The sequence below is a fragment of the Parus major genome, chromosome Z (assembly GCF_001522545.3).
Source record: "Parus major isolate Abel chromosome Z, Parus_major1.1, whole genome shotgun sequence".
In the NCBI taxonomy this organism is placed as follows: Eukaryota; Metazoa; Chordata; class Aves; order Passeriformes; family Paridae; genus Parus; species Parus major.
In genome coordinates this window covers 27,563,694-27,589,370 of record NC_031799.1, presented here as the reverse complement: position 1 = coordinate 27,589,370, position 25,677 = coordinate 27,563,694, and the positions used below count along the sequence as shown (strand labels likewise).

The 25,677-nt window shown below is 37.1% G+C and overlaps 1 protein-coding gene across 6 annotated transcripts in view; it reads right to left on the bottom strand.

The window, feature by feature from the left end:
* The window catches only part of KDM4C (lysine demethylase 4C), a 251,065-nt gene that overhangs the window by 124,294 nt on the left and 101,094 nt on the right, over positions 1 to 25,677 (bottom strand). The gene's annotated exons all lie outside the window — the stretch shown is intronic.

Genomic DNA, 25,677 nt, shown 5'->3' with positions numbered 1-25,677 from the left:
AGTTAATTTTCCGACTAAAGTCATGGTACCCACTCAAAAAGTGACACTAGGCAACTGCATTAAGTAAATCAGCATGTCTACAGCACATAAACTATTATAGTGGGTTAATCCTGGCTAACTGTCCATCAACTTGCTCTCCATTTTCCTTCCTCAGCAGGACAGGGGGAAAAAATAAGATAGAAAATGTCACAGATCTAGATAAGGACAGGCAGATCACTGACCAACTACCACCTTCAACTCCTCTTGAGGAAATTATATTAATTTAATGACAATTAATAAGAGATTTTGACAATGAGAAATGAGAACAAAACTAAAACCAGCTCGCCTCACACAGATTTTTCAGGCTTTATTTCATTCCTCACTGGTGTTTTTGGAGATGTTTCTTTCACATTTTCCCCACCCCTTTCTCTCACAGCTGCTGTAGAGTGATTTTTATTCTTTCTAAATTTGTTATCACATAAATGCCACCAGAGTCACTGACAGGCTCAGCTTTGGGCAGCAGCAGGTTCATTTTGGAGTCAGTTGGATTTGGTTCTGTCTAGTGTCTGGACTGCTCCTGATCTCTTCTGGTATTAGCCAGTGCTAAAGCAACTCTACCAAAACCTTGCCACAAAAACCTTAGCAAATTTTTTTTTTTTTTTTTAACTGAAAGCAAATTGATTGGCTAAAACATAGTCTAACATTAAAAACTTTGCAAGAACTTTGCTATACATAAATAACTCTGTTAAAGCACAAAACTGAGACAGCATTTTCTTTTACATAAGAAGAGATGTATAGAAAAATGTGGTAAATGCATAGCCTGGCTTTATGGTTTACTACAACTAGTTTTACTACATTTTTTTTAAAACAAGCTGAAACACAAAGGACTGAATGCAACTTTCCTACCAGCTAGGTTTCTGCACACTGAATGCAAATTTCTTTATCTACTATTTCCATCTATCATTTCTAGTTCACCTTTCTTCCTCCTGAAATTCATCAGATATATAATGAAAAAGCATCTGAGATATATTAAAAATGCTCGCACTCCTTTCAATATGTCAACACTGATATGCTGCATATTCACAACACTGCCATCTAATGGAGGATGAAATGGAAAGAAGGAAAAAAAAATCAAGGCAGAAATCATAATTTTATGCAGCTGCTTTTAATTATAGTTTTTATCCAAAATACCACTGAATGCTCCCTTTTCAAGCAGCATGCATATACACACTTATACACACTCTGTAAAAAACTCAAACATATTTTAAATAGTATGTTCCATTCAGAGAGTCCTTGATTGGACACAATGACCAGTAAAAAAAGCAATGAAGACACTTCTGTATACTGGAAAAAAGTGCATAGAAATCCACAGTAACGTTTTTAACTTTTAAAATTGAAATTTGGAAAATAAAGGCAAGCAACAGTGGATTTTCTCTCCCTTTAATGCACAAAATCTTTTCACATTTAAGCCCTATTGTGACAGACGAAGAAATGATGGTTAAAGCCAAAATTTTGCTGTTAAACACCAAGACTTCCAGTGCTTTAATAGCAAATAATTATTTATGTAAACCTTGAAACATTAAGGAAGAAAATACATCAAAAAATAAAATATATGCTGGAATGATAATCAGGTATGAAAAGACTCAAAATAGATCACTTCTAAATGGGACACAATTTCCATCTTACAGTAATCTTTGATCAGTTTCCATTTCATTTTAATAGAATTACTGCAAAAGAATTAACAAACCCAGGCAGGTAGGCAGGTATTAGAATTTTAAAATAAAAATATTAGCAGATTTTTTTTTTAATTTTCAAACTTAAAAACAAAATTAAAAAAAAAACTTTTAAAAAAGTATACTTTTGAGTAAAAAGCAACAGAATAACATCATGCTCAAAAGTATCATTGCCAAAAAAACAGAAAACAGGCTTCTAGGCACTGAAGGGTGAAAATACTTGGAATTATCATATCAGATGACATGAGCAGATCTATTCTGAAAATAATTTCTACTCATATTTCCTTGAATGATTCGAGAAAAAAAACACCACCATAAACACAAAACCACACCATAAACACAAAAATGGTTCCTTTGATAAATAATCAGGAGAATCTTTCATTCTTCTTGATGGTGGTGCTGGTGGTGATGATTTTTACCATTTTTAATTCATTTCTCATTTGACTGGCTTGTAGCTGACTGTTATGTCACCTAACTTAAAAAAGTGACTGAAAAACTCTCTCTAAAACAAAACTAAATGTGATTATGTTGAAGAAGGCTCACAGGTAAAACACAAAATAGACATTTCCCTGTCTACTACAGTACTTAGTGATTTTTTTAAAAAAAAACTAGAAATATTTCTTAAAGTAAATGCGAAATCAAAGTAATTGGACTACGATGTAAAAGGCAGCTATGTTGCCATAGATAAATGTCACAACCTTTGTACTGGAAACAATTCTTTTCTAAATCAAACAGAATTAATTTGATGCTTATTCTTCAATCAAAGACCAGTATGACAATCAGAATACTTAAGACAATGAAACTCCTTCACAATTCTTACTGTTAAATTCTTACTATTAACATCATCAATGATACCACTACTACAGTTATTTTTTATCCTGCCTCATATATATATAGCTTGAAGGTAAGCGATTCAACTAAAATTTTATCAGGAAGGGCAAACCCTTACAGTATTAATTGGAAGAAAAGCTTTAGCAACTTAAACTAATTGGCAGTAATAAATGCAAGATATATTTGTGATAGGAGAAGAACACCTAGTAGAGGCATACACAGCCAAAAGAATTTTTTTTCAAACACATGCTATTTGTGAATGGAAAAGAGAATTATTATTTTATAGATTAAAAAACCAAATAAATAAATTTGGGGTTTTTTTCTATTTTGTACTCTGATTCAGGAAAATATAAAAGAATATACAACAAGCTTCTAGACTTAAACACACACTTAAGCACATTCTAAAATACATGATGTACCTAATATACATGAAACCTAAGAACAGGTTTTATAAAACACTTTTTATATCATTAGGAATTGCATAACTCATATTTAATATTAATACTTAATGACGAAAAGCTCTTTCATCAAATGAATTATGCAATTTTAAAAACTAACATAAAAACATCTGTAGAGAGTATCGCCTTTTGCTACAACAGAAAGCAAATAGCTGGTTTATTATTTGACTAGTAGTAGAGGAGTAGTATTTCTTAGAACCATAGCATTAGGTACAGAAACCTACATCGAGAGTCAAGTCTTTCTGATTTGCATTTTTATCTTTTAGTTCATTGAAGTTTTACCTCTGATGCATCTTGTAAGATATGAACTGATGTCTTTATTCACAAAAGCATCTTCTCCACCAAAACATTAGTTGTAATACTACTTAGTGTGTTAAAATATTTAATACATAAGTTTGAAATATCTGAAGGATTTTGAACATTTTGCACTAAGTATTGGATTTTGTTAATTAAAATGTGGTTTTCACTATATCTGAAATCTATTTCAGTTAAAAGTGTTCTGAGTTTTAATTTGAAGAATAGTAGTACTTCATTAGGCTATTTTTTTTCCTTCACTTAGATAATCATTTCAGAAAGAAAGCACTACCTAATTCACATTGCAACTGCATAATGTATGTAAACTACATACCTGTGGGATAGCATGTGGAGGCTAACAGTCACAGGAAACCATGAAAAATTCTCTTCTTTGTAAAGAGAGAATGGACTTTTACAAAACAGTTATGAAAGCAACAAATAAGCAGGATGAGGCAAGCATTATGCTGGTAGCCTTCTTTACATTATCTAAGTCTCAATATACAAAGCATGCCCTAAAATTATTTAATCAAGGTATTTCTCAGTCAAACTCCCTCCTAACTGCTTATAATAACTAAACTTTTCTTCAGAGAACAGTGCCAATAATGTATTTATTTGTGACAAACATTTTAAATACTTTAGATTCTCCTTACTAGCTTCAAGTGTACACAATAAATTCTTTCACGCACTATATCCCACTCTTGCACTACTTTCAATGAAGCATGCCCAAGCAATCTAAAAAATGCATTTTGATAAAAAACATTTTAAAGGTGCTGTGACTGCAACTGCTTCCTGTGGACTGCCTATAGAAGTGCTTGATAGGTACTGTTTGCTAGGAGGACAAGATTTAATAAATCCTGGTAACAGTAACTGTCCTTTGCTATGGAATCAGGCTGTGATGTATTTTCACACTAACCTTCTGGCAACTTGTAAGCAGTGTTGCAGAAACCTTTGGTAGCAGTTAGCCATCTGTACAAGCATTGAGAAAGCAAGCTTTCCTTTGGTAAATCATACACAGTACACTCTTTTCTCTGACACATCTAGTCACACTCAACAAAAATACAAATATAAAACACCATTCTTTAGGGTCCTTTTTATATAATAGAAAAAACATCCTACTAAAAATTCCTATTAAATGCATTATTTGTATTCATATATGCATAAGCAAACAATCTGCAATATTTTTAAAGAGTTCAATATTAAATAGTGCCCTAAAAAATGTTTTTCTTAATTCCTGTTTCTAATTTATTTTACATTTACATGTAATGCCACCTACATGATCTTACAAAAAAGACTCGTGTTGTGTAGAATTGATTCCATCAACATCAGTACCATTACAAAAATGTGGTAATCTTCCCCCATTCCTTTGAAAGCTGGACAATCTGAAACTGACAAGACACAACAAAAGGAATTCCATATTTTACTAAATATTCCACCTCACAGACCTTCCTCTTTATCCTTTAGTGGTATCTTAACAGCACTAGTCTTACCCCTTGAAAGATTAAGTCACTATTGAAGTCACTATTAACCTCTTTTTCTTTATTCTGATTTCAGTCTGTATTTCTAGCTTGAATACGTCTCCTCTTTTCACTCACATTCACTTCTCTGTCCATCCCTGATGTCTATACAATAGAAACTCCCTCCCTGGAGCCTTTAACACTCTGCTGTGTGTCAACTGCTCTTGCTCCATCCTTCTCTTAGATCTGTTCTTTTCTTAGTACCTTTGTACTTCATTTCCTCAGATCCATAAAATGACAGCTTCTATTTCACATCTTTATCTGCCTACCAATTTCTTTTATTTTAAAATGGAATGATTCTGAACATGCAGAATTAGAATTTATTAAAATTAGAATTTATTTTAATCTCCATCTGCAACAGACCAAAATTAACCTATTCTGTAACAACTCCTAAAGTAAGGAAACAGTCTGTGCAATAACATGTGTATATATATTTAGATGTATATATATAACTATAAACAATAACTTGATGTTGTTCAATACCTGATACTGACACATCAACTCATCAGTTATCCTTTTAAAACAAATATTACAGTCATTATAATGGATTTACTGACAGAAAGTTTACCATTATCAAACATAAAAAAGGAATTAACAAATTACTCAAGTACAGCAATTCCAACAAATTGCATTGTTCTTAGTTCACTAATTACATCAAAGAGAGCGTTGTAACACATTGTATGGTAAGAAAACAATATAACAGGATACCTACTAGCAAAACATTCCTTCTCTATTCTTAAGAATCAAAAGAAAATCAATAGAATATCAATCTTAAAATGCTATTCTAAATGTACCATCTGCGGAAAACTTCAAATTAGAACTTGACATATTGTAGATTAAAGGGGAAGATATATACCTGGTATGAGAAAATGGGCTAAGGAATAGGAAATCTTATTTTGGATAGCTATTTATCAGTTAAAATAAACTGTTACTCCTTTGGATTATTTAAGGCCATTTTCTGGCACAATTAGTATGCATCTCACAACTAGCATCACCAGTTATTACGACACAGCAAGCCACATTATTGTCAGGACTTTCAGAACTCTTTTTTAAATTCAGGTTTGGGTGTAACTATAATTTAAGATTCACTCCAATATAACCAGGTGAGTATATGGAATCTTTTTCCCACAAAACTCAAAATTTTAGAGAGTTTGAAATCTAGTTGCCATGATTAAAAACTATGGTTGCATTTACAGATCGTAATGTTGGCAGACTAATCATATTGAAAATTAAATACTATTACTGTATAAACCTTAGAACTGTTGGGCATTCCTCACCGCTGTGTCCAAACACAGCACAGAAAATGAAGTAGTGATCTCTCCATACATTAATAAAGTCATAAAATACTTCTTTAAATTTAGAAAATATTTTTTCTAAGTATTTTGAGATGTTCTAAAATTTCATTTTATATTTTTCTTGGTGTCGTGGTTTTAAACATGACACTTGGGTTTCATTTTTTAGCACCTAATTCATTGTATTAATGGAGGTTAAAGCCAGCCAATTAATATTATCAATGGTAAATCACAATACATAGTGACTTCTGTCTGGAGGAAGAAGAATGCAATTAATTCTAATCAGAAGGAAAAGTTATGGCCAAGTCTCATGTGAAGCATGTAAAACTCCATCATATTCACTAAATTTCTCTAAAGGATATGATAAATTCTTGCAAAAGCTTGGCTAATGTTTTCCAAGACTGAGATGTCCAAAATTCATCACTCATGTATATCTTGCAGCTTCCCTAAATGCTGAGAGAAACAGCAGGATGAATTAACCAGTGGTCTTTATACACCAGTAATCTCATTGCTTCAACTGGTAAGCATTATTCATAACTGAAAATTCACAAATGATAAGACTATAAAAATGAAGACCAAATAGATTCATTCTAAATTCTCAATCTACTGAATAATTTTTTTTTTTGCAAAAATGACTCTTCCATCAAGTTTAAGGCTTCTCATTTGTACTTTAGCTCAGCAAAGTAGATCAATATTCAGAAAACCTATATACTTTCCAATAAATAATGAAAAAATGTGTAGTTGTATGCAACTTCCTTCCAGGAATTTCAGAATGCTTTGCAAATACTTGTATTTCTTCCTCATAACACAGAAGAAGAAACTAGACCAAAGAAAGGCTTATTTATTAAGGTTACAAGGCCATAGTAAGAACTGACACCAGAATATATTCAGTTTTCAGTTTCCTGCTCCGCATGTAGGTCCTGATTTCTAAACTGAAAAGAAAAAGAGATCATAACTTTTTTCTGCTTTTAAAGTAGTTTTTTTAAGACTCTCCTACTATTCAAATTCTATTACAGAGCACAAAAAAGAACAGTAGAAAAATATTAGTGACAAAGAAATTATGGGGTCCTATCACGTATTTTAAGGTAATAAAACATCACAAATTTTTAATAATTTGCAGCTATTTATGTAGCTTACTCCCTAACAAAAGGAATGGAAAGGAATTCTATTAGCTATGTAATATTCTACCAAACCTTATTATTCTATTTAAATCTAAACTAGGAAAGCAAAGAAGCATTGGGATATTAAAAAACCTAAACAACAAAAGTGAAATAAAACAACAACAATAAAAAAACCTAACAAACAACAACATAAAACACATAAAACATAAAACACATACACACACAAAAGAAAAAGAAAACCACAAAAAAGCCAGCACAAAAACAAAAACCACAACATCAAACAAAATGCAAACAAAGGGGAGTGGGGGGAAACAATAGAAACACACCACCACCACCCCCACAAAATCCTGTATCTCCAACCCTCAAAAAAAGAGAAAAAGAGGTAAGCCTCCCAGGAACAATGCAAAGAAATAGCATCCATTTTGGAGGAACTTCAAAAGCAAGAGTTGCTGTCAGTGTTAAGTGACAGAAACCATGTGGCTGTGAACAGTGCTGTGTTGAAGCTGTTTTGAGACATTGGGAAGAAAGGCTTTGTAACAAAGATTGTCAAGGTTTGAGATGGTAGTAGAGGAAGAGAAAGTAGCAAAAAATGTCAGTAAGACAGAAAATACAGAATTCTCTACAATTTTTTCCTCCAACAAATAAAACCTGCTTGTAAACCACATTTTTCCAGTGAAGACACTGACACAGTCTTGCTATGAGGCATATTGCAGGCCTATGAACTAAACTCCTCAAATGTTCCAATTAGGGCAGTGAAGTGGCAAGTTGAGCACAAAAACAGTAACAACATTTAGGATTGAAATCTACTTACAACAAAACTGTAACAGCTAAGTAATAGCTGGAACATTAGGTTCAAGTATAAAGCCACTCAAATATATAACTTGCAAAAACAGGAATCAAAGAAGTGAAACCAAAGCATTATGTATTTCACCTACCACAGGAAGAATAGAGTAACTGAACCAAACAAAAATTCACTGACTGAAGTATGCATCCAAAATGAGTGAAACTACCCTTAGACATTTTTTTGGAAGAAATGGAGTACGTTTCTGTTGACTAAAGCTCTGAACAAAAAAACAGATTCACTGATGGGAAGCAAAGTCCCTTTTAGCAAGCCCTAGGTTATCAACAAATACATCATTGTCACTAAGGATCCTAGAGAAACATCTGCCAATAGTCATGGAAAATTGAATTCATTCCTAGAAAATATGAGTTTCCAACTAACAAATATGATAGACAAAAAGAAAACTCAATGTAAATAGAGATTGCATTCAATTTAAACTCTAATGAAAAAAAATGACAGACCATTCACAGCAACAGAAATTTGTTTCACTCAAGCAAATAAAGAAACAAAGGAAAAATTATATTGACAATGCAGGCTTTTCCCATCCCTCTTTTTTGTCAAATCACTTTTTTTTTTTTTTGTCAAATCTTTTTTTTTATTTAATCACTCATCCTGACTTCCTATCATAAAGCCTTCATGAAAATGTTTTTAAAAAATCCTGATTATATTATTAACTGTCACCAAGCTGTTGTGTTGTATGCTATCTGGAGCCCTATCATCTTTAAATCTTTACTGCAAAAGATGTGTTTTAATCTTAAATGAGCTAAGATAAATTTTCTGCTTTGATGTAAACTTCCACAGGATACAAACTTTATAATGGTTAGTTAGTAGTTAAAAATGCCTTGTCTCAATCTACATTTAGATGGACATATTCTGGTACTTCTTAACACAAAATGCACAACTTTCTCAGTGAAGAGCTTCACCCATCAAAAGATTGCATTTTCAGTACGTATATATTTATATACCTATACTTATCTATAAAAAATATACTAAAGAGCAATGACATACAAGTGCAATTGCTTTGTTTCACCCTGCAGAGACTATAACTGAACCCAAATTCCTTCAGCATTTTGTGTTCTAGGTTCTACATTCTTTTTCTTCTTACCTCTCCCTTGAAGTAAAAGATAATGCTTCTCCCTTTATTCTACCTTTTAATCAAGACATTTTTATGATTGCCTTTTCACTTGTTTTTTTCAAAACAACTCTCTTTTTTCACAGTAGTATTTAAGTGGCTGGAGAAATGGTCCAGCAGGAACCTCATGCAGTGTATCATGAGGAGATTCTAAACCCTGCACCTGGGGAGGAATAACCCCATGAACCAAGAGTGGCTCCGCCAGAAAGGCCCAGGAGGAAGGCGGGCCAGTGGTGAGGGCCTCAGTGCCCAGCCAGGGTCAAGCGGCCAGCAGGGTAGGAGGGATCCTGTCCTCTCCCCTGCCCCTGAGGCCACACCTGGGCCACAGCCAGAGCCCAGCTCTGGGCTCTCCAGCCCAGGAGAGATGAGGAGCTACTGCGGAGAGCCCAGGAAAGGACCACAAACACCGTGAAGGAACAGGAGCATCTCTCCTGTGAGGGAAAGCCGAGAGAGCTGGCACACATCGCCCTGACCAAGACGCAGTGGCACCAGACCCATCCCAGGACCAACAAACTGGGGGGTTTAAGGCCATCAAAATACATCCGTGGGGTCTTTTCCCTCGGGGCTGTTTGTTGTGCTCACCAGACAACAACCAGGTGCCAGAGGCTCCTGTACTCACACCCTTGGCCCAGTGTGAGGCCTTCAGCAGGACCCAGGCCCTGCACTGGCGGTGCCCCACAGCACCTGAGGGTTCTCAGGCACGTCCAACTTCCCGACCGCCTCCTGCGGGCACCCTGTGCTGCGGGCACCCTGTGCCAGCCGAGTCCCGCTGGCTGGGCGGGAGCCGTGTGGAAGGCAGATTTCTCCTGGAAAGAGGGGCACCGTGCCCGGGGGGAACGGAGGGGAAGGCCCCCGTGGAAGGCAGCCGAGGGGCTGCTCGGCCACTTTCCACTAAGTCGGTCTCCTTTTCCCGCAAGGAGACATTTCGGGAGGCCCCTGTCTCCCCTCTCCGCCCGCGCTCTGGGGCCTGCTCTGCTGCCCGGCTCCTGGCTCCAGAGACGCTCCAGCCCCGGGCCCGTCTCTCGGCAGCACATGGCGCGGGGCGCCGAGGAGGCACTGCAGGAGAGCGGCTCCGCCGCGCCGGCCGCCAGCAGCGGGGGGCAGCGGGAGGCAGCGCCGGCCGCGCTCTGCCCCATCTGCCTGGGCGACGTGGACAACGCGGCCCACGTGGACACCTGCCTGCACACCTTCTGCTTCGGCTGCATCCGCCAGTGGGCCGCCGTGCGCGCCGCCTGCCCGCTCTGCAGGCAGCGCTTCGCCCGCATCCTGCACACGGTCAGGGCGGACGACGACTACCAGGAGTACGCGGTCGGCCCGTCCGGCTGCCAGCAGAGCGCCGAGGCCGAGCACAGGGTGCGCGGCGCATCCCCGCACTGGCGCTACCAGCTGCGCCCGCGGCCCCGCCGCCATCCCGCTGCCGGGAGAAGGGAGCGGACGGCAGGGGACCGACGGACGGCTCCAAGCGCCTCTGGCACCTCTGCCCGATAGGCTGCAGAGCAGCGCTCGGCCGGCCCTGCCCGTGGCCCTGCCGTCCTCTTGCACATGCTGGGGGCGCGGCTCATGGCCCTCATGCACTTGGAATGAACATCAGAGGCTTTTCGGAGCTCGCGTCTCTCACAAACACTTGGTATATTGCATGTCAATACACAGATTAGGTGGAGGTGTTAATTTATCTCGGTCTCTCTTGTTCACCGCTGTTATTATTAGTCTTAATAGCGTTGTTGTTTTTTAAATTATTAAAGTGTTCTTAACTCAAAAGGTTTGTTCTTTTATTTACAATACTTCTCCCCAGTGAGGTAGCAAGTGGCTGCACGGATCTTAGCTGCTGGCTGGGGTTCTCCAGCTGGAAGAACCCCAGCTTTCATTGTGCTGGTGCTGGAAGGTCATTGGCTTTGTGGACACTGAACAAAGATCCAGAAGCTTTTCAGAGCATGATTCTCTCTAAACCAAAGAAAGCCACTTCAGGCAATGCTTTCTAATAGTGCCTTGTTAGCGTAGGAAAACAAAAGGCGAATGTGCTATGAATTTCTTTATATAAATGCTGCAACAGAGCCCCTTTCACTGGAATTCCCCAAGCACCAGAGCATTGCTGCCCAAGCTCTGTGGTCATCAGCCAGAATGCCTGACCTGAAGCAAAGCCAGGTCCATGGACACAGGAAAACTCTCTCCCTCGTGGTGCCTCCACACCCAAATGAATTCGGTCATCCCCCTGTCACAGCCCTCTGAGAGCCTTCCTCTGACACTTCCATACAGCAACAGCCCAGCTCCTCCAGCCCCAAACCCCACTGTCATGGCTGGAATGCAGGAGAGGGCTGGGTTCAGGTTTCTCAAAAGATACTGCTGAGGACTGTCTGCTGACCTGCACACCTTGGCTTGGAGTTTCTTGGAGAGCAAAGCTCTAAACTCCAAGCATCCCGGGACTTTGGGAGCCATCCAAGAAGCAGACTGGCATGCAAGTAAAGCATTATCTGTCTGTGCCAGTGGCCAAAACATGGGCTTCCCACCCCTCTCCACCTCCGAGTCTTACTGGGCCCATCCCAGTCCCCCACATTCAATCCTTTCCCCAGATACACCATCACCAGACTTGAATATTTCCACAAGCTCCACAACAATCCCCTCTTGCAGTGCTGGGGCAGCTCCACAAACTCTTATTCTGCATCTCACATGGGTCCCCAGCCCTGCTGGCAGAGATTTCCCACATGTGGTGAGGCCCCTGTGCTGCATTCCTGTGGGATCTATCTCCACTTGGCCATCAAGGCTCTAGAGGGCTTGGGGTCACCAACATGCAAATGGCACTGGTGGTGTGCCCTGTGGCCAAGGCAAAGAGGCTCCTGAGGAACACTTGGCAGTGCTGCCAGAAGGACAGGGTGGGATCCAAATCCCCACCCCTCACTAGTGAGGCCACACCTGGAGTGCTGTGCCCAGGTCTGGACTCTTCTGCCCAGGAGAGAGCAGGGAAGAACTGCAGAGAGCCCAGGGAAAGGCCACAAACGTGCTTAAGGAGCTTGAGTCTGTCCCCTTCAGGGAACAGAGGAAAAGCTGAGAAAGCTGCAGTAGTTCAGCCTGGAGAAGAGAAGGTGCATGGCAACCTCATCACTCTTTGTAAACACCAGATGCAGTAAGTAAAGGGAGCTTGGATCATCTTGATGGAGCCCAGTGACAGATGGGAGGCAAAGGATACACAGTGAAATGCATTGGATTTCATTAAATTCCATTTAAGCATGAGATTAAACTTTTTCACTGTGACAGTGGACTTGGACTGGGCAATTGTCTATACATTCAATCACCATCTCTGGCCTTCAGTACCCTGAATAAAATTGAAGCAGAGGGTAATCTTCCCTCTACCACCTCCCTAGGTACTCGGTTGTGCAGAATTAACTTGTCAAAATAAGGCAAGATCATCTACTGGACCCTTTACACTTCTAACAACAGCTGTGATGAAGTTATTATTATTACCATCTATAAAATATGGATGAAAAATGCACTAAAACACAGAATAAATGCAAATTACAGCTCCTGGATGGCAAGCTGAATGTACAACTAAAAGTCCTGATACAAGATGATAACCAGCATTCATCTTAACTCAGATAATTTACCATGCCCTAAGATTGGGAAAATAAACATTACTTCATTGTGCTTCACTGCGCCTAAGTTTTTCAGAAAACTAAATCTTGCAGCAATATCAGAAAAATCCACTCAGCTTGTTTATATATTCATCAGCCTACAAAAGCAAATGAGAGGCAGAGCAAACCAAGTATCACCAAGTGTTACAATAGGTAAGCATACATACAACATGTGGGGCATGCAGGCTCATCATTATATAAGAAACTGAAAACCACTAGGGTACCAGAACCTCTTGCCATGTTTTTGGTGCAATTTATTTTATTAAACCAGTCCATAACAGGAATTGTCTCAAACCATTACTCTTTGTCTTATTAGTGTAGCTAATATCTTCAAATACCAGTATAACTTGGAATAAAAGCAATGACTTTCCATTAGCCAATTCAGAGGTAGGATAGATGATGAAATTACTGATGCAAGGAGTATCTTGTAGCATATAACACTGTACTGACATTAAAAAGTACACATTTGGGATGCACTTTTGAGAGAAAAAAAAACAGAACAATTTTTTTTTTTTTTATTTTATTCTGAGATTCATGTTGATCTGCATTACAGAACAGGAAAGAAGTACAGAATGGTAAGTACAGGAAATACAGAATGAAAGTATTGCAGAGCATTATACCTGTGCTAATCTGTGTAAAAGAAGAGATGACCACATACATCCATGGTCCTTCTCCCATACTCCATGCGGATCCTCCAGTCATTCTCCAAGGCTGGGAAGGTAGTATGACCAGAGATATGTGTGGTTGCAAACCATAGCAGGATCATTACTTCCTTGGCTAGATGACTGCACCAATAATGTGTTTATACCAGCTTATATACACCAAGACCGTCACAACTCCTTGGCATTCAGAGGCTGGGAACACGTGATCAGAGAGTTTTGTCCTCATCAGTAAATAGTTAGGAATCACTCTTGACATGACAAGTGTTCTTAAACTAAAACCTGTTTCATTATGCTTTAGTATTTTTATTTCAGTATACAATTAAACTAGCTGGCAAACTTTTTAAAAACACTTTCTTCTTATAGGTAGGGAAAAAGGCTGTATAAATGGAGACAGAAGAGTTACAGACGTCTCTACAAAGAGTTATAATGCAGTGAGGATTTGCCAAAAATGCTGATCTTATGTATCATATACATAAGGCATATGGAAGGTATCACATTTATGACGTAGTTATGACAACTTTGCTCTTACCAAACAATATGCTTAGTTTCAGCTCTCTTCCTTTTTTATTAACCAGAACACAACAAAGAATATGTGTCATTTTATCATTTTTCCTTTTGGGTGGCTGTAAAATATAAAAGGATCATTTGAGATCTATATGTCTTCTTTCAATAATTACTTTCTAAAGTAATCAGAATTGCCATCAGCCAATTGTTCCTTATATTTTGACAAAAGATCAGGATTCTTTTTGTGAGAGTGATGATATGATGTGCTGCTTATTCAATTTTCCTGACGAATTAATAAGAGGTATTTTCCCACAACACTGCCAGAAGATAAAGAATTTCTCTAGTCATGGGGTTTTGTAAAAGTCGTGAAGCTTCCACAGGAAAAAAACAAAAATCTGGCTCGCTTCCTGTGGGTTAGGTTCCCCCCTCACCCCCAAAACCTGGGATAAATAGTTCATTAAGACTAATGGTTTGATTTATTTTATTTTTTTTAAGACAGGTCATCAGATTTACCTCTTCATAACTAGCTTATCTAGAATATTAAATATCAGTATTTTTAACTAAGGATTTTGAAAAACCCTAAATACTGTATTTCCAAAGCTGCCAGATCCTTAAGAATATTTTAATCAGACAGACACAAAAAATTATGCACAGATTTCACATTACTCAATTCTTATTTTATAACTACAAAATGTATTTTTTTACTGATTTTTAGTCCATTTAAAAAATACTCTTATCCCACCTTAAATAAAGTGCTATTGAAATTTAAAGTTTTTAACTTCACAGAAATACCTTGTTTGCATTTCATGCAAAATAATGTTATATTACATATCTTCCCTCTGAGAAGCCTCTACAGGAGGTTTGATTTGGCAGGGACAGAACTGATAAGACTGAACTAACAGTCCTGTATGATATCCTAGTTGCTTTTTAATCTGTGAAAAGTCTACTAACCACAAAGAACACACGGAAAGAGTGGAAGAGATTCTGCATCAACTCTGCATTAGCTTCCACCTGTTTCATCCATTTCAATGAAATGTTCTATGCCCTCTTGCAGCTAGCCTGAAATCTACCACTAAACAAGCTGGTATCAGTTATCAATTCTACAGGTTGGCAGGCAGTGAAGACCAATCTTAGATAATTCAACCTCATTCTAGCCAATTGTATTTTGTATTTCTGGTTTAAACAAACACACACCAAAAAAAATTATAACAAAACAAAACAAAAAACCCAAACAAACAAACAAAAAAAAACCACAAACAAACAAAAACCATCAGCAGCAGTACCCTTCCATTAATAAATATTTCCTGGCTGTTTGTCACAGTAAACTGAAAAGGGAAAGTGAGATTTAAAATAGTAAAAAGGATCAATAAGAAATAGTATTGACTGTTGACTAATTCTATATTAAATACAATTTATACAGATTCAGTACTGCAGAACCCAAATACTGCCATCAAATCTGTCCTTAAACACTTGCGCTAAAGTTTTCTATACAGCCAGATAATTAAACCATTTCTATCAGAGAACTACCTTAATGTAGCACTTAAAGAAGAATAATCAGAATTTGTTACACATTTCCATCATTTCACTAGATCTTTTCCTTGCTTGCTGCATGTCAAAAAAGTCAACAACAGTTCAATTAAAGAAAACAATTGTCTACACTCTGTAATAGTTTAAATTAAGAATCACAACTTGAGAAACAGAATTGAATTCCATTTCCATGCAGTGTCCAAATTTCCAGGCATTTCCATTCCACTTTGAAAAATTGATGAAGGAAGGGAAATCCTCAACTGCAAAGCCCAAAATAGAAGCTCTGCCATCTTGATGATCAGTCATGCACAAAATAAAGTGATGCTTCCTTGCAGACTTACATAAATTTGGGTAATACAAGTCTACGTTCTCATTTGCAGAAGCTTTCTCTGCAAGTTCAGATCTGGCAGTCTAAAATGAATACACTTCATATTGCCTTCACTGAATTACCACTGTCATTTCATTCAGGCAAAAGCTGTAATTATGTCCTTGTGTTTTTTGACAAAAGTGCAAACTGATGTTAAGTCACATATCCTGACATCAGGGCCAATAGGAGAAGAAATTAAACTACAGAAAGCACAAAACTTCATATGTAAACATCTTCAATAAAGGATGGAAATGACCACAGAATTTTTATTTTTCCCCTAACTTTATTCCCTTATTTCCTGTTAAACATATGTAAGTGTTGTAAGTCCAAATCCTAGAAAATACCATTTAGAAGTTTTGTGTTCAGCAGTGTCTCTGAATACTTAATAGGGTTATTTTTTATTTATATTGCATGTGATAAGACCAAATTAGATCATTAAATTTTAACATTCCATGGAGGAATGATAATGGTTTTCTGGTGATGTCAGAATACTTAGTATACAACTTCTGCATTTACTTTTCCAGTGTGATCAGCATCTTATTTTATGGCGCAGATGTCACTCCACCAAATTATTATCAGATTGTTCTATCTTTAAGTAGATAATTCTATGCCATATGTTTTGTAGGAATTAGGATTCTTGCACTGGTACATACCATATTGCTCTCTCCTACTAAATACAGTTAGAGAATTAATGCTTAATAGACACATGCAGTGAACACTAAACCTGCCGCTGGGAAGGACGTGACACAAAAAGGGGAACATTATTTGATTTTCTTTTCAACTGTAACCAATTGGAAAAGAACTAGCAATTTAAACACAAGACTTGTATATCACAAAATTGTATCAGAGAAGATAGAAGGACTGGGAATTAATGCATTTTAATTCATTGATAAGTGTCCTCTATCTTCTAAGAAAATATAAAGATTCTTCAGCTTCTGTTGACTTGGGGTGGAAACTGACAAATTCTGCACAATGCCTTGCAGAATCAAAAGTTTTGTGAACATAGGTATCTTAAGGGGATAGTAAAACTGGGCTCAAAAGAGTCACAAACAGAAGAAAAATTAAGTTAAACCAAAAACAATTGCTGCCTGGGTCAAGAACACTGCATTCATCCATTTAATCACAAGCATGTGTGAAGTATTTGTGCTACAGGACAAAAATGTAGTTAAAGTTGACCTTTCTAAAACTAGATGCCCATCTTCCTGAAATAATTTTTCTCTGAAATATTTACTCAGCAAATAATATACCCTTCATGCTGAAAGGACAAAATGACCCCTTCCAATTTCTTCATTATGCAGACAAACTGTCTTAAGTTGCAATGCAAGATGTAACCAAAAGTACGTTATCCATTACCATCTGTTAAAGGTAAGGCAGTATTCTTTATCTCTTCCACAATTTATCCTCCCTTCAGGGGGATATCTTCTGTTAATGGGCCATTGAGTCTCACTGCATGACTGATACGATGAACTTGTATCATCCCATTGTGAGATGATCCCAGGGGGAAGATCGAAGCATTCCTACCTGGATATAATCTGAGATACTGAACCCCTCAATTAGTCTTTCTTCACTGGATTCCCAGAGGAAAGACCGGACCCATCCACATCACCACCGGACTTTCAGAGGAAAACAACACCCTTCTAACAGGATCGCTGCTTCAACAGAACCATATCTGTCACTGCAGGAGGATTGCAGCCACCATTTAATCTGACTGCTACCAACACTCTGACCAACAGGGTGTATTCTGACTCTGTTAAGTGTTTTTTTATTACTGCATTTTTATTTTAATTTTCCTAGTAAAGAAGTGTTATTCCTATTCCTATATCTGCCTGAGATCTCCTTAATTTCAAAGTGATATTTATTCAGAGGGAGGGGGTTTACATTTTCCATTTCAAGAGAGCAGACACCTGCCTTTCCAACCAAGATGCAAATACAGAAGGCGCTGGGCTGGATTTATTGTATGCTATGTCTTCTTCAAGGGCAACATTCCTATGGAAAATGTCAACTGCAATAAACAGAGAAACTAAAAAACCCTACTAAAAGTTCCAAGTACCTTTGCTGTTTCTCTGTGTGCTAACTTTGCTCTTTTCAATAAGCAAAGAGTGTTTTCTTCTACTTGCTTTAAAAAAGACCCCTTCCTGTCTTCAACTTTTTGAAATAACTTTTTTGGAACACAAATATTCAGAATTTCATAGTATTTCAGGTGAGTTTTACTGTGGTCTTCTACAATGGTAGCGACATTTTTATATCACTGCTACTACATGAAAAATTGTTATTAATGCTATCATTTATTTTATTGAATAACATTCTGTAAGGTTCACATCAGCTAGACAGACCCAAGATCTTGCTCATTTCTAGGAGATGAGATCCCAGCTGCCACCAGAGGTCCATCTTTTTACATCACTGAACAAGCAAATGAATTTTAAGTGTTGACACTGTGCTGGGTTGCATACCTCTACCAGAAGTTGTGCCACATCATTCTCCTGTCACAACATTATCACTTAAGACTAAAGCGACATTTTTCTCTGCACTTGAGAGGAGGCATCAAGGTGGTGACAGGTCTGCGTAACTGAGAAAGAACAACTTAGTAAAAAGACTAAAAAAGACCTCTCTGCCATGGTTTCAGTGTTTTAAAATAGTGGTAATTAATTTCTTAATCAAACACAATATAATAATAATTTTTAAATATCCATGACGCTAAACAGCAAAAAATTACCAGTAAGGCAGTCCCATTACCACCACTCCATGCTTTTGTATGTCCAGTTTTCATTCACAGCTTGAACACTTGTGCTTAAGGCTTCCTACCCATCCAGCTGACTTAATATCCTGTTACTCAAAAAATTTTATTTAAGTATGATTTCTAGATTTCTGGAAACAAGTTTCTCCACACTTGGAAAAACTGCAAATATTCTGCATTTGAATAAAATGAGAATCAGGTAGTAGATTTGTAATAATTACAGGCAAAAGAATCTGTATCAATTGTCTCTGCTTCAGCTAAAGAAACTCTTTCCCTGAAATAACCTGGAAGTTCATGATTCCCACAGCCTGCTAGTCAAAAGAGGAAACAAAGCTAACACCTGTAAGGAGGCTCAAACATAACTAGCCAGCCTGTCTTTAGGCCCTTGTTTCACAATCTGTGACCAGTAATTCATGCAGCTTTTCACATGTCTTTTAAATGAAAGAAGGTTTTAATCTTAAAGGAACAAATAACTGAATGAAAAACGATGTTTAAACAATGAAACACTGTCCATGAGTATCTGTTTTGCACAAGTCTAGTCCAGATACCTAAGATCATGTGTGTAGTCTCGATCTCTTTGTCTGCCTGTTCTTCTGCAAATAATTCTCATTTTCCTGACAATACTACTTTTCTAATAATTTCAGTTGTCTGAATTAATGTCTCCAAGCCGTTGCATGAACATACACCATTACGAGTTAGGCTTGGAATGAATGTTTTCTCAATTAAGAATGTGTGCATTGTTTCTTATCCTGGTAACTGGGAGATCCAGTTACTTCACATAACAATAGCCTCATCCCAGCTTCTTTAAAATACTTGCTATTGAATTACAGTATCATGTATGTGGCAACACAGTCACGTGGACCATAAAATGGTGCCACGCATATTTTGCACTCCTCAGTTCAACCATAAAGCCATTCGTAATTCCAAACCATACACTGCATTTGACAAACACTTCCTTCTCACATGAAATTCACAGTGATGTGCAGATGCACTGCATTTATAGTACTACCATTAATCTGGTGATGTACATTATAAAAATTACCAGGTAACAGAAAGACTTTAATATTGTTTACAAGTCAGTAACACCGGTTATCATCTGTAATTTTACTATAAAACAGGTACTCCTCCACATATCAATTAACTGTCTCCACAGGATTTAGATGGTGATTTTGAAATCAAATCAAGATTTTAAACAAACAGGGAGCAAAGGTGATGTGTATTTAAATATATAATTTCTCAACAATGTCAAAATTACTTTCTATCTGTCAAGAACAGGCTTTCCCAGTTTATAGAGATTCTAACTGTTAATTGATTAGAAAGCTGACAGTGCATTTTAATATACTAGAAATTTCATTCTTTCTAAAGAACTCAACTATGATATTACATTACTTTAATCCATGGTCCCAGTTACAGAAGAAAATGAAAGAATTGGAGTAACTTGTACCAAGAGATACATGTGGATTGGACAAGTATTTATGCTACAGAAGGCTTTGACACTATGTAATTTGTAGTGTAACAGAATATAAATTAAAAGGTAAATTCCAGTATTTTCAAAAGTCATATGCCAATTGGCCAATCTGTGCCTGTGTCTTGATCTCAAATGGCAAAAGAATCTTCTATTAACCACTGCTTCAAAGATACCCAGCTTGACACAAAGCTTAGCTAGTAACTTGTTTAAACTCCATCTATGAAAATATTCTTAGAAATAGAAGACAAACACAAAGAATAGTGATACAAAAACATAGACCAAAGACATTTGTACTTCTTTCCAATCTCAAATGCCCAAACTTAGTCACTTAGAAATTTCCAGGCAATATTTTCTGTTTCAGGAAACCGTCAGTCCATCACCCAAAGGAGTTTAAATACACACAAATGACAAATTAACTTCATCCTAATTTTTACTGAGGAATATGTCACCTTATTTCTGCAGTGAAAGTGAATGGTTCTGCACACAGAATACAATTATCTTATTAAACACACCTAATGCAACTTGTAACCCTGTCTGTAATAAGGTAAAATAAACCAATGCTATTGGACATATAATAAAAGTTGACCACCTCCCCAAACATGGAAGAATTTTTGTAACCTGAATTAGTGTACAAAAATAACATTGCTTGTATGTACACTACAAAATACTGGGAAAAAAAGAGATGTAAGGTTATCTACATAAAATATTTTTTTATCTCGTATATATGAAAAAAAAATATATTTTGCTTATCTGATTTTGTAAGGCCATGGCAACATTTTTAATGGGCACTGTTGTAGTTTTGTTAATGTGGACTGGGGAAAATACAGATTAGCTCATCATGCTTTACTGCCCCAAGTTTAAGACATCTAGGAACAACAAAAACAAGCTAACAAACAGAACAACAACAAAAACTAAAATAAAACAAAAAATTACTCTGTACTCCCTCACCCTGCTTTCTTCACTTTGGAAGACTGATTTCTTTTTAGCACCTTTTGCTCAGATCACATCTAGATCACGGTGTCCAGTTTCCCCCCTTTAAGAAAAACGTAGATAAGAAAGAGTGAGCTCAGCAGAGGTTCAAAGCAGTCAGAGATGAACACATTTAGCATGGAAAATGTTTCAGAGGGAAACCAACAGCACCCCTCTGCTACTTGAGAGACTATCAAAAGAACACAGTAAGAGTGGTGGATGATAAAAGGGTGAGAGACAGTGGTCATTCTTTGAAATACAAGTGGCAGAGATGGGAAATAAGAAGAAAATTTTTTCTCCATGAGGGCAGACTGGCCTCAGTGGAACCATGGCCCAGAATTATTCTTCAATCCTATGACTGACAACTTCATCTACATATCTTTACACAGAAGGCTTATAAACATATACTGAAAACGGTAACTTCCACAAGGTTTAAAAGGCAGTATATCTTCCCTGTCAATGATTACAGAAGGTGAATTTTGAAACTCTTTACTTATGGTACACACTAACTTTTATAAAGTCCACAAAAGTTAGCAAAAGACAAATTAAAAGAGATTGGTTGCATTCCAAGGTAAAGTGCAAGAATGGTTGTTTAACAAGCCCATCAGCTTAACGAGTAGCATATACTCAGAGGAAGAAGTAGGAAATACTTTCTCCATAATAATGAAAAAGGGTGAAATCACAAAAAGCAAAAAAAATCTCAAGAAAACTCAGCAGGCTTAGTTAGAATACTTCACTTGACTTCTGAGCACCAGGTCTGAGGATTTCTCCTCAACTAATTAAAAAACTATCAATTCTAAATATCAGGAAATTACAACATTTAAATGCAGCAGTCAACATGGATTGAGTATAGTTACAATAAACTAGAGTGCAAAGACATACGATCTTTCCTCCTATGTTGAAGACTTTTAATGTCATGTCTTCATTTCTTATGTACACTAAAATTAATTAATCATAAATTGATCAGTTTTAGTAGTCATTTAGTCTAATACTTTGGATTCAAATTGAAACTTGATTCATACACTATAAGCAGTCTTTGTTTTGATAAAGTAGTTATCCCTGATATATTTAAGTGCTCTTATTGCACAGCTCTTGACTTAGAGCAACGCAAACCATTGCTACTTAAAAATTAACATATTTTAAGAAAAGACAGATTGTCTGAAGAAAAGCGCTATCATTAATAGCATACAGATTCTATAAAGTGACTCATTATATGGAACTTCTGATAGGGCTGCATCCCAGTTCTTACAGGGCATATTCTAGCATAGGACTTCGGAACTGAACTGAACCATTTCAACCACAGCTGCAAATGCACACCAAGAACAGTGTTTTGAATATGTTCTTCAGCTTCTGAGAATGACACAAGAGCTGCTTGCTGCCATCAGGTGAACAATCAAGTTTGTTTCAACTGCAAATGAGAACAAGAACCAGGAACCATACGTGAAGAATACAATAAAAAGCTGACCTTTTATCCAACTATAATCTTTGTACATAGCACTTATTTTTATTTCAGATTCACAAAGTTTGTTGAATGAGTTTCTCAAGAATAAACAATTATAATAAAACAGACTTCTCTCATCTAACAGTTCTAGCAATGGTATTTTTCAAAAAAACACTGGGTCTGAATCTGGGCATTTGTTGTGTACAGCTAGACACGTTTAATGTGGAAATACAGGACTCTCTTAAACAACATTTAGGAGCAAAATATACAGAAATATAGCTTCAACATTTTTTCCCATGGCACAGTGACCTCAATAACAACAATTTTATACATAGCACTCATGAGGTTTTTCAGTGCATAGGGATTTCAAAAGTCAAACTAAACAGACTTGAAAAAGACAGTATTAATTACAAAGCAAAGCATAAAAGGAGAAAAAACAGTACATATATTTTTCCCTCACCACTAACTCTGAAGGCAGCTTTTGTGAATTTATGTTACAAAAGCTGTTGCCTAAGACTGCAATTAATATCAAAACCCTTATTATTTTCATTAACCAGGTGTTTTTTTGTAATATAAACCAGAAACTTCAGTGTGTCTATACAGGAAAAGAAGGTACAATGGCAGCTGATGTTAACATACCTGTACTAACCTTCTTGAACGAGCACAGGATAAAAAAAAATTAAAGAAAGAGGGGGAAACACTAGTTAAAAAACAGTACAGCTATCCACAGTTAGAAGAAAACAAGTACTTTCATTTCCCAGTCATGTTAAAATTACAGAAACTCACTACTACTTATGTAAGTACACATGTGCTAGCACAGACTAAGATTAACTTCCATTTTGCAGTTTGACGTGTGCTACAATCCAATGCTCATGAAATTTAATACCCTCAATTCCTCAAACTTCACTGCAGAACAAGTAAGTCCATAAAGAAACACTGTTTTTCCCAAAGAATATGCTGTACCTTAATAATTAGCTATCGTATCCAGAGAATTGCAGTTATACTGCATTTGTCCCTAAGAACAGAAAGGCATATCTTGAATTCCCAGCATAATAAAAACCAAAGCCAAAAGTAGCATAGATGTAATGTCACATTTTTAAATGTAAATGTGACAGGCATTTAAGGAAAGACAGATCCCAAAATGAAATATAGCGGGGGGATTAGCAAAGCCACTATGATTCAAATAACAGTGAATTCTCCAAGGGTTCAAGCTTATCTGAGTCTCAGCAGCAGCATAACAAGCTAAAGTCCAAATCACAGATGCAGGGATTTTAAAGCACTACAGTAACACATATATACCACTAAATAAATCATTATCATGAAAATGTTATTTCTTAACAACAAGCCTGGATGATGAACCTTTGCTTGAAGACTAAAAGCAAAATAAAAGCAGAAATTGAAAATGGTCTAAACAGTATAGATCACTGCATTGTGTGCCTATGTCATCATGGTATTGGCAGGGGGGAACTGCAGGGGCAGCCCCCATGTAGACGCCTGAGGTTGGCGGGACATCACCCATTCCAGCCGGCCCCACAGACCCGCCCTGAGGCATGACTGAGCCCTGCAGCAAAGGTGGAGACTCAGAAAAAACATGCCTAACAAATGGAAAAGCTAGCAGAGTGAGAAATGGCGGAGGGAACACCAACATCAGAGGATGAAGGAAAGAGGTCTCCATGGAAGAGCAGGTACTTCCCCAGCAGCCTGTGGAGAGTCCATACCAGAGCAGTTGGAAGCCTATAATAACTGTGATCTTTGGACAAAGCCCACACAGAAGCAGAGGAAAAGTGAAATAAGGCAGAAGTAGAACAGAGAAAATTCCTGTACACTGAGCATACATTTTCTCTCCTGTGACCCTCAGGAATGCAAAGGGTGAAAGGGTCAGGAATGAAACGTAAAGTTCAACCTCACACGTGGAGGAAGAAAGGTGTTGTTTTAAAGCTTATTTCTCACTACCCAAATGTATTTTAATTGGCAACAAATTAAATTACTTTTTCACAAACTGAGTCCACAACAGTAGTTAGTGAGCAAGCAAGCAGATGGGTGGGTGTTTATCCTTCAAACGAGGCTAACCCATGACAGTGGGGTGCGCTGAGAACAGGAAAATAAAACTATTCAAGGACAAATGCACTGTACTGTTTTCCCTCACACCTAATAATATAATGAGAAACTGATTTCCTTTGTGAGAAAAAAAAAATTAAGTGTGGCAGACAGTGTTAAAATTCTTAGTAAGACAAACAATTGTAAAACTCTCAAGAAACTGGAAAGAATTTCCAAGATTATAACTGACAGCTTATTATTTTATTCTGCAAAATGTGAAGTAGTTTTTTGGGGGGCTGGTTCAAAACCATATTGATTTATGTGATGTATATTATTAGGATTCTACACTTAATGGAGAAAAAAAATTCCAGGCAAAAATCTGTGTTTCATTGATAAAAAAGTAGGAAAACCTGACAGCTGACTCAAGGCAGAAGGATTTATCCTGAATAATTTCAGTTTTAATCCACAAATTGAATCTCTTATTATACAGACAAATTAATATTGCTGGAAAATCTGGTCATCTCCACTGTCTCTTTTTAACATTATTATTGTTCCATTTTGAAACATTTTGGCCCTTTGTTAGCTCTTCTTTGGTCATTCAGATTCTTTCCTTTAAACTTGTAAAATATCTAAATCCTAAATGGACTTACCTTTTGTTATACTTTAGAGTCAGTCAGTGGGGTCCTATTATAATGAAAATTACTTACACATCCTAAGAAGTTACAATATCAAGGTTTGCTTGCTTTTTGTTTCCATAAAATCAGTAGCTTTCTGATGATCATTCAATTGTCGTAATTCTACAAGCTCTCCTCTCCCAAAAGATGGCTTTTTATTAGGCAGAGCACAGGGCTTTTACAGCTTCTCACATTACAGAGCGCTATAAAAAAGGGATCATTTTTCTTAAACATAATAGAAAACTTGTTCAACAGAAATCAGCTCACACCTTTATTCTGAGGCTGCCTCACTTGACTCTTCAACTATCTCCTTATCCAATTAAGCACTGTTGACAAGAGCACTGCTGAAAGCTATGAAAGAAGCCGTATCAAATCTTCCTTGGCAACCATGACATAGGCCACTGAAGGATTATCACTGGGCTCCCAACAGCTATGCAGAAAACCCATGCTGGTTTTGCACCAACATTTTATTAGAA